This window comes from Poeciliopsis prolifica, unplaced genomic scaffold (assembly GCF_027474105.1).
Source record: "Poeciliopsis prolifica strain line A6 unplaced genomic scaffold, Auburn_PproV2 SCAFFOLD033, whole genome shotgun sequence".
NCBI lineage: Eukaryota > Metazoa > Chordata > Actinopteri > Cyprinodontiformes > Poeciliidae > Poeciliopsis > Poeciliopsis prolifica.
In genome coordinates, this window is record NW_026562408.1 from 849,746 (window position 1) to 861,576 (window position 11,831).

At 39.4% G+C, this 11,831-nt stretch overlaps 1 pseudogene; it reads right to left on the reverse strand.

Moving 5' to 3' along the window:
- LOC129373375 (protein Jade-1-like) overlaps positions 1-11,831 on the reverse strand; it is a 103,753-nt pseudogene extending 91,922 nt beyond the window's left edge.

Here is an 11,831-nt window from a genome sequence, read left to right on the forward strand (position 1 = left end):
TTATGCAAATTGGATTTAAGTGTCATAAAGATTACATTTCTTGTTGTGCTATTAAATACAGAAGGTTATGCTGCACATTCACAGAATAACAGTTTGCAGATCTTTATAATCCATAAAATGTGGAGAAAATCTGCTGTCATAATCATCTGGAACTGAGCATTTTGAGTTTTTATTTTTGAAGAAATAAAAACTTCTGATGGGAGCGTTGATCAGAAAAATCTGATTTATACTGTAATAGTTCATGAAAGTGATACTATCACTTGCAATGACCATTTAGGAAAACCTGAGAAAATATCATCTGCATAATAATTTGGAACACTGTAAAAAAAATGACATTTGATAAAAGAACAACTAAAAGCTGTAAAAATAATGAAACCCATGAATCAGCAGTTCAGACCAGCACTGTGCTGCAGAGACAGCCGAGCTTTTTACATATTGACTCAAGTATTTTGTTTTCTTTGCTACAAATGATGATGTGTTTACTAAAGGAATACTATTTTTACATTTTTGTCAATAAAGCATTTATTTTTCCTAAATGAAAAATCTGCTGAATGTGGCCAACAGTTTACCCGATTGATCCATTAATCGTTCAGGAAAATCGATTATTAGGATAATCGCTAGCTGCAGCTCTACCCATATCTAACCAGTTTTCCCTCAGTGGATGATTAAAGCTGCATCATTTTAACTTCCTACCACTGACTGAGGAAACGCCAAACCACTCGGTGGACAGAGAGGAGCTTTACGTTTCCTCTGCAGCTCTGAGGTGAGTGGCAGTGAAATGAGAGAGCAGGAATGTGAAAGAAACTTTTCTCAATAAATAAACCTTAAAAACTGGGTCACAGACAAGAAATATTGAAGGAGACTTAAGAGGCAGAAGCCAATTTCCCCCCACGGACTGCGATGCAAATATCGCTCTCCGTTTGGCAGCTCAGGCTGCGGATCTGGTGAAATGGAGGGTGGAGACGTGACCTAGTTTTACAGTCGTGTGGCTGAAACAATCAAAACAGCTACATGATTAATGCTGTCTGCACACACTGAAACTCCATTCAGTCGTCACACTTAAAGAAGCCGAATTCACCGAGACAGAAGAACAGAGCAGGTCACATGGATGTTTCCAACCGAGACCCAACAGCATGTCATTCATCAGCTGCCGGTTCAGATGGTACCAATGACAATATTTATCTGACCACTTTATTTTTAATCGCAGTCAATAAGATCATGGTACTACAATAGAAATAAAATGTGTCTTTTTATAACAAAGCTTTTATAAGTTCAGCCATGTTGAAAGAGCCATTTTTATGAGAATATATTTGTTTCGTTGAGTCATAAAGAATGAGAAAACGAAATAAAATTTCTTCTAATGCAGAAAATGTGCATCATTTTAAGGTTTTGGATCTCCAGTGAATTACATCACATAGAAATAACTTTAATTGGTTGATTCATTTTAATCTATTATTTTTACTGGAACAAAAGTTTTGTCAAAGTTTTTACATTATAGGGTCATAATAACTAAACTGAACACACCTATACATATTATACTCATCTTGACATCATGCAGGTCTGAATCAGGTTAATTCTGATTAATCGATTTGTGAAATAATCGTCAACTAATTTAGCAACTGATTAATCGTTAACTCCAGCATAAAAAACAGCCAGAGCAATAATTAAAACGAAAATGTAAAAATATATAAACATTTTGCATTTAACAAAACAAAACCTGCCAATATTTGAACCCAAAACTCAGTTTTAGTTCCAAATTCTGTGAAAAACATCATATCAACTTTTCCTGTTTAACTGTTAATAAGTTAAAAGTCTGAGCTTTTCACATGATTTTTTTTATTTACAAATGATCATCGTTCTCTAAAGGAAGCAGCAGCAAAAACAGGATTATATTAATCCTGGGAGAAATAAAAATACTCATAAAATGCAGCATGTTGGTTTAATAGACTCCACAGATGCAACTACAGTCAGATGTGTTTGCAGATGATCAGACCTTTAACACTGGATTTGTATATAATTATGTTCTTTTTATTATCTTGTTGCTCTTGTAAATTATATCATTAAATAAAAATAGTCACTTTAAGGCTTTAAAGTCTGCATAGTGACTACTTTATGATTAAAGTATTTTACACTGTAAAATACTTTCATTTTAAATATGTTTTATTTCAAATAAATACTGATTTAAAATAAAACATAAATTAACATATGTCATTATAAAGGAAACAATTTGATTAGGGCTGAAACGATTAATCGCATTAATCATCAAATAATTTCGAAATTGATCAATATTTAACCATTTGCTGCAAACAAAATCAACATTCAAAGAAAAAATTCAGCTGAAACTACAAAATGTATTAATATTTTACATTTAAGATTTAACAACAGAAGCATCATCATTTCAGCTTCATGTGGTTTAAATGCACAACAGGAATGATACTGTATTGCATTTTAGGGGGAAAATGCAACAATGCTGCTGCCTACCTGCTTCAAGGTCAGACATATTTATTCAAATCAATATTTGGGTTGAAACGATTAATCAGATTCATTGTGATGAATCGATTATTCAAAAAAAATCAACTAATTATTAATCGAAAAAGGCAATTTTGTAGCAATTAAGCCTAAGCTAAACAGAAAAGATGTAGATTTTCATCTAAAATAACAAACATTTGTCTGTAAATATATTCTAGAAAGCCTCGTATTGCAGCTTCACCTTTTACTCTCCAGTTATTAATCAATTGATCTAAATAATAGCTAATCAGCCAACACCAGCTGATGTCCAGCAAGAAGCCTGAGATCTTCACAGGTTGATGCAGATAAAGTGTTCACTAAAGGAATGTTGTTATTGCATATTAGACATGAAGAGATATTTTTGTTTATTTGCATCTTTTAATGTAAAAATCTGTTTAAAGTCAGGATAATTGATTAGTTCAAGTAGAGAAACTCCGTCATCCCTCCAGCTGCTCAGACTTTAGTAATTGTTATCATTGAAAGCAGTCCTGATTTTAGCAGCCATGTTTGCAGAAGGAAACCTGGTGCTGCAGAAGCTGGAAGGTGACGTCTGACTACAACAGCTGGAGGCCGTGTTGGCTCGCCGTGTGTGAATGTGAGCGCTGGGCAGCGTGTCCGTCTGGACACGGTGTTTGTTAGCCGTCGTTTCCCAGCCGGGATGTGTGGACATGCACAGCTCTCCGTCCACTCGCTGGGACTGGCAGACAGCGTGAGAGTTTGTGTGTGAGCAGAAAACCCTCAACTGTTTACATCTGGTCGCTCTGGCGAATCAGCCAACGCTAATGAGCCGCAGCAGCTGTTAGCATCCCAAACCCGGCACGACTCGCTCACCGTGTTTACCAAAGGTGACAAACTGAAAACTATTCTGGCTCGATTTGAAAACAATAGCAACTATTTCCTACATATTCTGGTTGATCATCTTTTATCTATTGATGCTTTTATGATTCTCTTCTTTGATTTTGCCCAGGTTTGTATTTTAATGAATATGACAGGATGGTTGTTGACCATTTCACTGTTACATTAAACTTCAGGCAAAAACCTGGATGAAGCTTCTTAAGATGTTAAAACTTTGGCCTTACGCCGTCCCTCTTTCCTGTTTCAATACTTTCAAATAAAGACAAACAAACAACAAAACCTCAAAAACAAAAATGAAGTTAAAACGCTGATAAATGTGGCTGTTTGGAGATATTTCATGTAGGTGTGAGTGAGTAAGAAGTAAATGTCACCAGGTGAGTAATTATCTCCTGATTAAAATAATCCAACTGTGATCTCAACATTTGAGGTGCAAAGATATGCTAATTTCTTCCTAAGCAGTGAAAACTGGAAGCTTTTGTTACGTAAACAGAAGAAAACAAAGCGGAGCAGTTAATCAGGTTCTATTCATCCGCTGCACAATGATGTTAATCATCTGGCTGCTTTTCAGACTTTCTCAATAAAAATCTTTTTCAAAACGTCGAGTTTAAAGTGTCAAAGTCGAGTCGGCAACAAATCTTTACACAACGGACTGAAAACAGACTCAATCTGATTCCTGCAAAGGTAATTTTCACATTTTTAAAACCACAAACTTTTATGGATTTAGAGTTTACATAAAAAAACACGTATTTTTCTGTTCATACCAAACACTTTGACAGAACTGCAGTTGTAGCAGAAAGTCAAAAGCCTCAGTAGCTTAATGAATATGAAGACTTTTCCATTTCAGATTAATGTTGTCCTTATTGATCCAAAATCATATTATCGGTATGACCGGTAAGAGTCTGATCGGTGCAGCTCACTAAAATATCTCCAACTGATTTAGTCACCTGACCTTCAGCTCCATAATTAACATAAAGAATCCTGTCAGATGATCATTAATGTCACCGATTGTGAACGGTGGGACTGTCCCTGCACTGCGCCGTCCCTCGCTCAAAGCTCAGGAAGTAAAAACTGTTTCTGTTTCAAATCCAGTGGCTTTCTGAGCTTTGCACCTGGTTTACACCTTTACACTTAACCTGCAGCACTGAGCAACAGATCGATCAGGAAGGCAGCAGCACGGCTTCACACCTGCTCCGCTGTGCTGGGAAACCCCACCGACATCACTTCCTTCCTTCCTCCGTCGAACACCAGGAGGCGCTCAGACTGGCGCCTTTCTAGGCTGCCAAACGTTTCTAAAAGGAGAACAAGTTGTAGATACCTGACTTTTATTTAATGAAACATTTTCCAGACATTCGGTAAACGATACGAGAGCCGTTCCACCGACATTTAAACGAAGCTTCGTCCATTCATATTTCCAAACGTCTTCTACATTAGTTTTAATCAGAAGATTAAACTTTAGCCTTCAACACTTCCAGAATATGCCACAAAAATAGCTCAAACTGGCAGATTAAAGATTATTGATGATGACAGTTTATCTGCTGTCATCTTAATTTGATACACATTGTATGCACGGAATATCCTGACAATTAACTGAACAATCAGATGAACAAATTGAAAAATTCTGAAGATTTTCATATTTTGTACAATATTAGAAATACATAAAAAAAATGCAAATAATTCATTTCCTGATTTTAATAATAATATAATTTGCATAAAATGTAAAAGTTTCTACTGCAAATATCTTTAGAAAAAACTAAATTAAAGCAAATTCCAGGAAGATGTTTGCGGTTATTTTATGTAAATGATTCTTTAATATTGCTGGGAAGGTTTGAGGTCAAGATTATTTCACAAAAATGTTTGTTATGAGTTTAACAGTCTGACAGAGGAACTAAGATTCTTTAAATTTTGTGTTTGTTGATGGCGCAGCAGGAAGAGTGACGCGCGACGTGTCACCTGAAAACACATTCCCACCTTCCTTCCAGGTAATTCATGAAGCTAAATCACTGAAATGTGAATGAAGCTCATCATTATCTGGGCTTCAGAAATAATTTGAAGATTTTATGACTCAAAAAGGACTAAATAAATTTGGTTTAAATCCAGAAACTTTTGTCAGACAGTGAGGAAAAAGAAAAGATGCATGTAAACATCTGCTTTCAACTGTAAATGTTATACAACTGGAAAAAAAGAAATAATGTCAAACTTTGATTTAGTTACTGGCACAAGATAGAAAAATACAACTTGTGTGGAATGAAGACGGAGATGAAAGAGGATTTGAATACAAACTCCCATCTGTGTGTGGGGAACAATTTCAGGGAGGAAATCCCCGGTAGTGTGGAAATTCATCCTGCTGTCTGTTGCGTTGAGGCAGGCGCCGCCCCAACGTGTGTGTCCTGGTTCCACGATACGGAGTTATGCAGACTGTCATACGATTCCCGGAGGAGAAGAGCAGCGAGGTTTCTCTGACGAAGAGGAGTTCAGCTCTGGTCTCTGGGGACGAAGCTCAGCGCTCTGCCTCTGCGCCGCCACACAAACATTTCACCACAACGCCTTTTAAACCTTCCTGGTTCTCTGCGCTGAACATGTGTCTTTACTCATAACCTCCATTTTTCTTTCTGTTTGCGTTGAATCAACAGATGAACAAATCTGATTATCTAAAAACAAAGTTTTGATGCAATTTCCAAGAAAATTGGAGTCCAGGCACTTTAACATGTACCGCTGCGGGGCGCTGCGGGGCGCTGCGGGGCGTTGCGGGCGCTGCAGGGCATTGTGGGGCGCTGGGGCGTTGCGGGGCGCTGCGGGGCGTTGCGGGGCGCTGCAGGGCATTGTGGGGCGCTGCGGGGCGTTGCGGGGCGCTGCGGGGCGCTGCGGGGCGTTGCGGGGCGCTGCAGGGCATTGTGGGGCGCTGCGGGGCGTTGCGGGGCGCTGCGGGGCGTTGCGGGGCGCTGCAGGGCATTGTGGGGCGCTGCGGGGCGTTGCGGGGCGCTGCGGGGCGCTGCGGGGCGCTGCGGGGCGTTGCGGGGCGCTGCGGGCGTTGCGGGGCGCTGCGCTGAGGCAGCGCTGCGCTGAGGCAGCGTTTTGAAAGGGACGTGGCCCCTGACTCCTCGGCGGAGGCCCGGGGTCAGAGCAGAGAGCTGCAGCGGTAATTACTGAGCGACTGATTGCTGACAGGACCTTCCAGCAGCCTGTGGTTAGCTGCATGGAGGCGAAGGAAGCTTGACATGCTCTGCTGACGACTCACACTCTCTGGGCAAAGAGAGTCAGTCTGAGTCTCTGTGGAGGCGAACGGAGCAGAACATTTGCCTCCTGAACGTAGACGTACCGTAAAAATAATTCTAGAAGGTGAATTGAACAGCAACCCGGCTGGAGTGGGAGGAATGTGTGATTGCATCAGTTCTCCAGTTCCCAACTGGACGATGCCGGTTTCTTTGGCAGGCTGGTCATTTCGGAGCGGTGGCGTTTAACCAACCCGTCCTTCCCAGCCGTGACTCGGGCTGCTCAGCAGAACGCGCTAACATGGAGCAACGCTAACCGGACCGAAGGAGAACCTCACACTCTGACAATATCGTCTGATTTTCAAAGATGAATGAATACTTCTATGAATCTGCAGCATTAGAGCAAGAAACTGATGCAGAAGCTAATCAGTGAAGCAGCAGGAGCCACGTCCAGCCAACACACACGAGCTCAACACACACGGCGCTTTGAGGGGTTTTATCATAAAAAGTTTAGAAATATGAAGTTTCTTTGTCTGGAAATGTATTTTATGAGAAAGGAACCAGACAAACATCTTTGTGTTACATATAGAAATGTTTACTTCACATCAAACTGGTGAATAAGTTTTACATCAGAGATCTGAAGCTGAGTCAGTGCACAGCTTCAGATATTACAGAGGATGACCTCTGACCTCAAAAGGACAAGAGAAATTATCTTTAGTCTCAGGTCTTCTGGAGAAGCAGCATTCAGTTTCTACGCATCACAAATCTGCAACAAACTCCCAGAAAACTACCAAACTGCTGAAACAGCAGCGGAGTTTCCATTACACTGTAGTTTCACAATTACAGTGTTTCCATTACATAAAAAAGGATTAAAATCACAATAAGTTGAGTAAGTTTGACATGAAGCGTCATCCTTCTGCAACTGCTTCCTGTCTTCTTCTTGGTTTCCACCAGTAGTAACTTCCTGTTCTGATCATGTGATTCGCGTTATTAAAAAAAATATTTTTTAATTTCCATGTTTCCCATTAAGCAAAATTATTTTCAAAATATCAAATTATTTGGTCAGTAGAAATGCAGCTGCTGCCTTCATTCATAACGAAACTAAAATCACTTTAAACCTGCAGTTTTATTTGTGATATAAAACATAAACCTGACTTGGAATCTGAACAATCAACCATCAATAATTGTTTTTAAATAATCTGAATTGGTCAAACTGGAGCTCCAGAGCAGCAGCTGTCCTACCTCGGATGGTTTCTTGTGCGGGAGGCGGACCCAGGTGCTGCTGGTGCCGGCGTTCTTCGAGGACCTGGACCACGACGTCACCTGACCTGCAGGACCGTTACAGACACAGATCAATCATCCCTTTCTGGTCCCTTTATGCCGACGATTGTCATTAAACAAAAAACCTCAGTTTGAGATGTGAAATCCTTCACTGCAGTTCGTTGAGAAACTGGAGAAAAGCCGAAACAATGAGGGCTTAACAATGACTCAGCAGAAAATCTGCAGAACAAATGTTATTACAGAGCTCAAAGATTTATCTTTTAAATAAATTATTTTATTTTCTGTTATATAAAATAGATTACAAAGAATTTATAGAGTTGGTAATTATTCCGATGTTATTTACAGAATAACATAATAATAATTGCTACTATTATTGTTGCCAGGGGTCTGTAGATTTTCCTGTCGTTAGTTTGTAATCATTTTGTTTGTGTAAAATTATTGTTTTGTTAGTATAGTATATTTGGTAAATGTTGACTCCTTTGCAAATAGAAAAACTAACCCTAAGCTGATTATTCTGTTCCTGGTTTATCGTTCACGTTTTCTCTCGTCCAACTGAGTTTTTAACAACTGGTTTGAATTAAATGACTAAATGAAATGAAAAAGCTTCCAAACAAACAGCGGCTGAAGGCTTTAACTGATGACGATCCATGAAGAGGTTAATTAGGTAACGACAATATAAATAACATCTTGTTAGCGCCCTGCTCCTCTACGCTCCATTACCAGCTCATTAATACTCTACTTAATTGTAATTAAGCAGAGGCTGGAGCCAGCATCCACCCACCACTTCACCCAGCAGCTCCACCGGGTTTCGCTGCTTTACATCCTTCAGCACCCAAACCATGTCTGCCTGAGTCTGCACACCGAGGAATGACAAACAGAATCAGACGGCGTCCTTTGCAATGAATTTGGGTTGAATGTGGCACATCAGAGTCCGAGCGCCTGTGAACGCGCGCCACTCAACATGTTCGTCCATCGCCGTGCTGGCTTCACCCGTCAGCAGCTCGCTGCCTTTGGAGGTCACGACCCCTTCACCACTGAGATCACACACACAGTGAAGGAGTGTGTATTTATTGATGAGGATTCAGCCTCAAACATTAAAACCTTTTTGACTTTCAGTTGCTACAAATGACCTGAAACACGTCCAGAAATGTCGAACGATTATATCGACGCGTTGCTGTTTACATCCAGATATTTCACTGCAGGACAAAAACACGATTCTTTTCTTTGGGAATTGTTAAGAAGTTATTGTCATTAACGATAGCATTGTTTTCCAGTAATATGATGGTAGTGAAATAGTAATAAAGCAGGAACAGATTCTCAACGCTCAATAAACGTTAAACATTTAATGCTGGAACTGGGAGACATTTTAAATATCCAAAATAAATCAACAGGACAACAAATAAAATGAATTATAAAGTCCCTGCTGGTTGAGACCAAAACACCAGACTGAAAACTTTTACCATCCGGTTTTTGGTGGAGAGAGAAACGATAAATCACGACTGAGCTCGCTTTACTTGATCCTGCCATGAATTGATTTCTTGGGCCGGAGCGTTGCCAGGGTGTCGAGGGCCTGATCAGGTCGTGTGTTTGGCTTTAGGCTCAGGTCAGCCGGTCCCGTCTGAAGGTTCCTGTGACCGACCAGACCGGTCGGGCCACACATCAGGACAGAACCGGAGCAGCCGCTGACTGAAGCACCAAAATCTCCTAATGGGAGTTTGGTTCTCACTCCAAACAGACAGGAAGCTTACGCTCAATTACTCTTGATGAGGAGCACATTGCTCTCCTCCTGCAGCCAGGCACAGCTCTCCAGGATCTGCAGGAAACATCAGACTTTCACGTTCGTGAAGTAAAAGTCCAGCGTTAAAGAGCAACACGATCACTGGTCCAGGGTTGCATGAACAGAAAACCCATCAGAGCAAATATCACAGAACATCTGAACCAGAATGTGGGGCTGATGATTCCTATCGGTCTGCAAAACTCCATGTGCTAATCTTCTGCACACTGCACTGTAAAAACACTAAAGCAGGTATTCTGGTTAGGCCTCTAGAGCAAATATCTTCAGCAAGAAATAAGATCTTCATTTAAGTAAATAATTCTTTAATACCGATGAGAAAGTTCTAGATTATTTAACTTATAACAAGACTTTTTCCTTTTTTGCTTGTATTGACTAAAAACAAGTTCATATATCTCACTGAAGTTACTTGTAAGTTAGTTTTGTTTTATTTCAACTGTTCTATTAGCCAATCCATCCAATTTTATTTGCATAGCACATTTCAAAGAGCTTCACATCAAAAAAATATAAAAATTCAAAGTCATAGAAACACAGTCAGCAATTGAAATATTACATTTCCCATCAATGCACATCATATTGTTGATTAATGTCTCATTTACGAGGTTCAGCTGTGTGCATATCCTGCGATACAAGCACAAAAAATACCAGGTAAGATTTAATGTTTTGCAGTGCAGCTCTGCTACCACATGGCAGCTGCTGGCCTCCGTCACCAGATACCCGAACACGCAGGCGAAGCCTACCATCATGGCTGCGTGTTAATTAGAAGCCACTCTCAGAGGCCAGCAGCCAAAATTATCCTGGGCATCCTTCAATTAGAAGCCTGATGACCTCCAGTGAGGTCAGGAGGAAACGCTGAGCAGCACAAACAGCCCATTAAAGATGCTGCAAAAAAGCTGCACAGACCTGAGACCGCAGGCCGCGACACTGACAAGAGGTCCGGCTGCACAATCAGACACAAAACAGAACCAGATAGTCGCTGCTTTCACTGCGCTGCACTTTTTACTTTCAATAGTCGTTTTATCCTGAAGTATTTCTGCTCTTACTTGAGTGAAATTTCTGGATTTTCTTCCCAGTGAATGAAAAACAAACATATTTTAACCAGAATGTCACCAGACTCAGACAAACACCTGCAGTTTCTGTTAAAGTTCACAAGATTTGAAACTTTTTATTTGATTTTTTGTCACTTACATGAAATATTGTCATTTTGTCCGTAAAATACCGAAATAGCTAATATACCTTATATTTTAGTTCATCCAGTTATGTTATTTTTTAATATTAAATGTTATTCAGTACTTGAGTTTTACCAAATATTTTTACGTTTTCTTGAGTAAAAACATGTGGAGGTAGTTCTGCTCTTACCTGAGTAATATTCGGCCTCCTCTGGACACAAATCATTAGAAATGCTTCATTCTTTCTCTAAACTCCTGTAGAAATCGACTTTTTAACTGTCAGCAGTTCTCAAACTTTATGCTTGACAGCAAATGGGGAAAATAAACTCTGATAAAATACATTTTCAACATCAGCAAGAATAAAATGACCCGAAATATTTTGCTTCTGAAACATTATTTTTGCTGCTGCTGCACTAATTGATCACATTGAAACTTCTTGTTTGATTTTCTCTTATATTAGCCATTAGCTAAAGTAACATTTGCATTTTTATAAAATGATATTTTGTAGATTCAGTGATTGATTTTTGCATTATTGATTATTAGATAGCGAAATGTGATTTTGTTAAGTACAAAATTGTATTAAGTTACTCCTCTGATTATGTTCTTTTAACACCTGGACATGTTTTGAGTGTTTATACTCCAGTTAACGATTAATCAATAACTAAATTAGTTGACGATGGTTTCAGTAATCGATTAATCACAGTTAATTTGATTAATCGTTCCAGCCCAAGTAAAAATTATTCCCCTTTATTTATTTTTGTCCAATTTACAAAGAAAAGGGAGCAGAACCCAAATGTATCCCATACATCTGACTTTTATTCCTAATCATGCTCCAATTTTAATTGTTAAAAGGAGGAAAAAAAACACACTCATGTCTGTAACTAATAAAACCTTTAACATTTTTATACTTGTGCCATAGAGTCAGAAACTTCCACTTCCAGATAAAAACATCCACATTTCATCTTTCTTCCACTTACTGTCAGTGGTGTCAGAGTCGTTGCTGCTTGTGGAGTATTT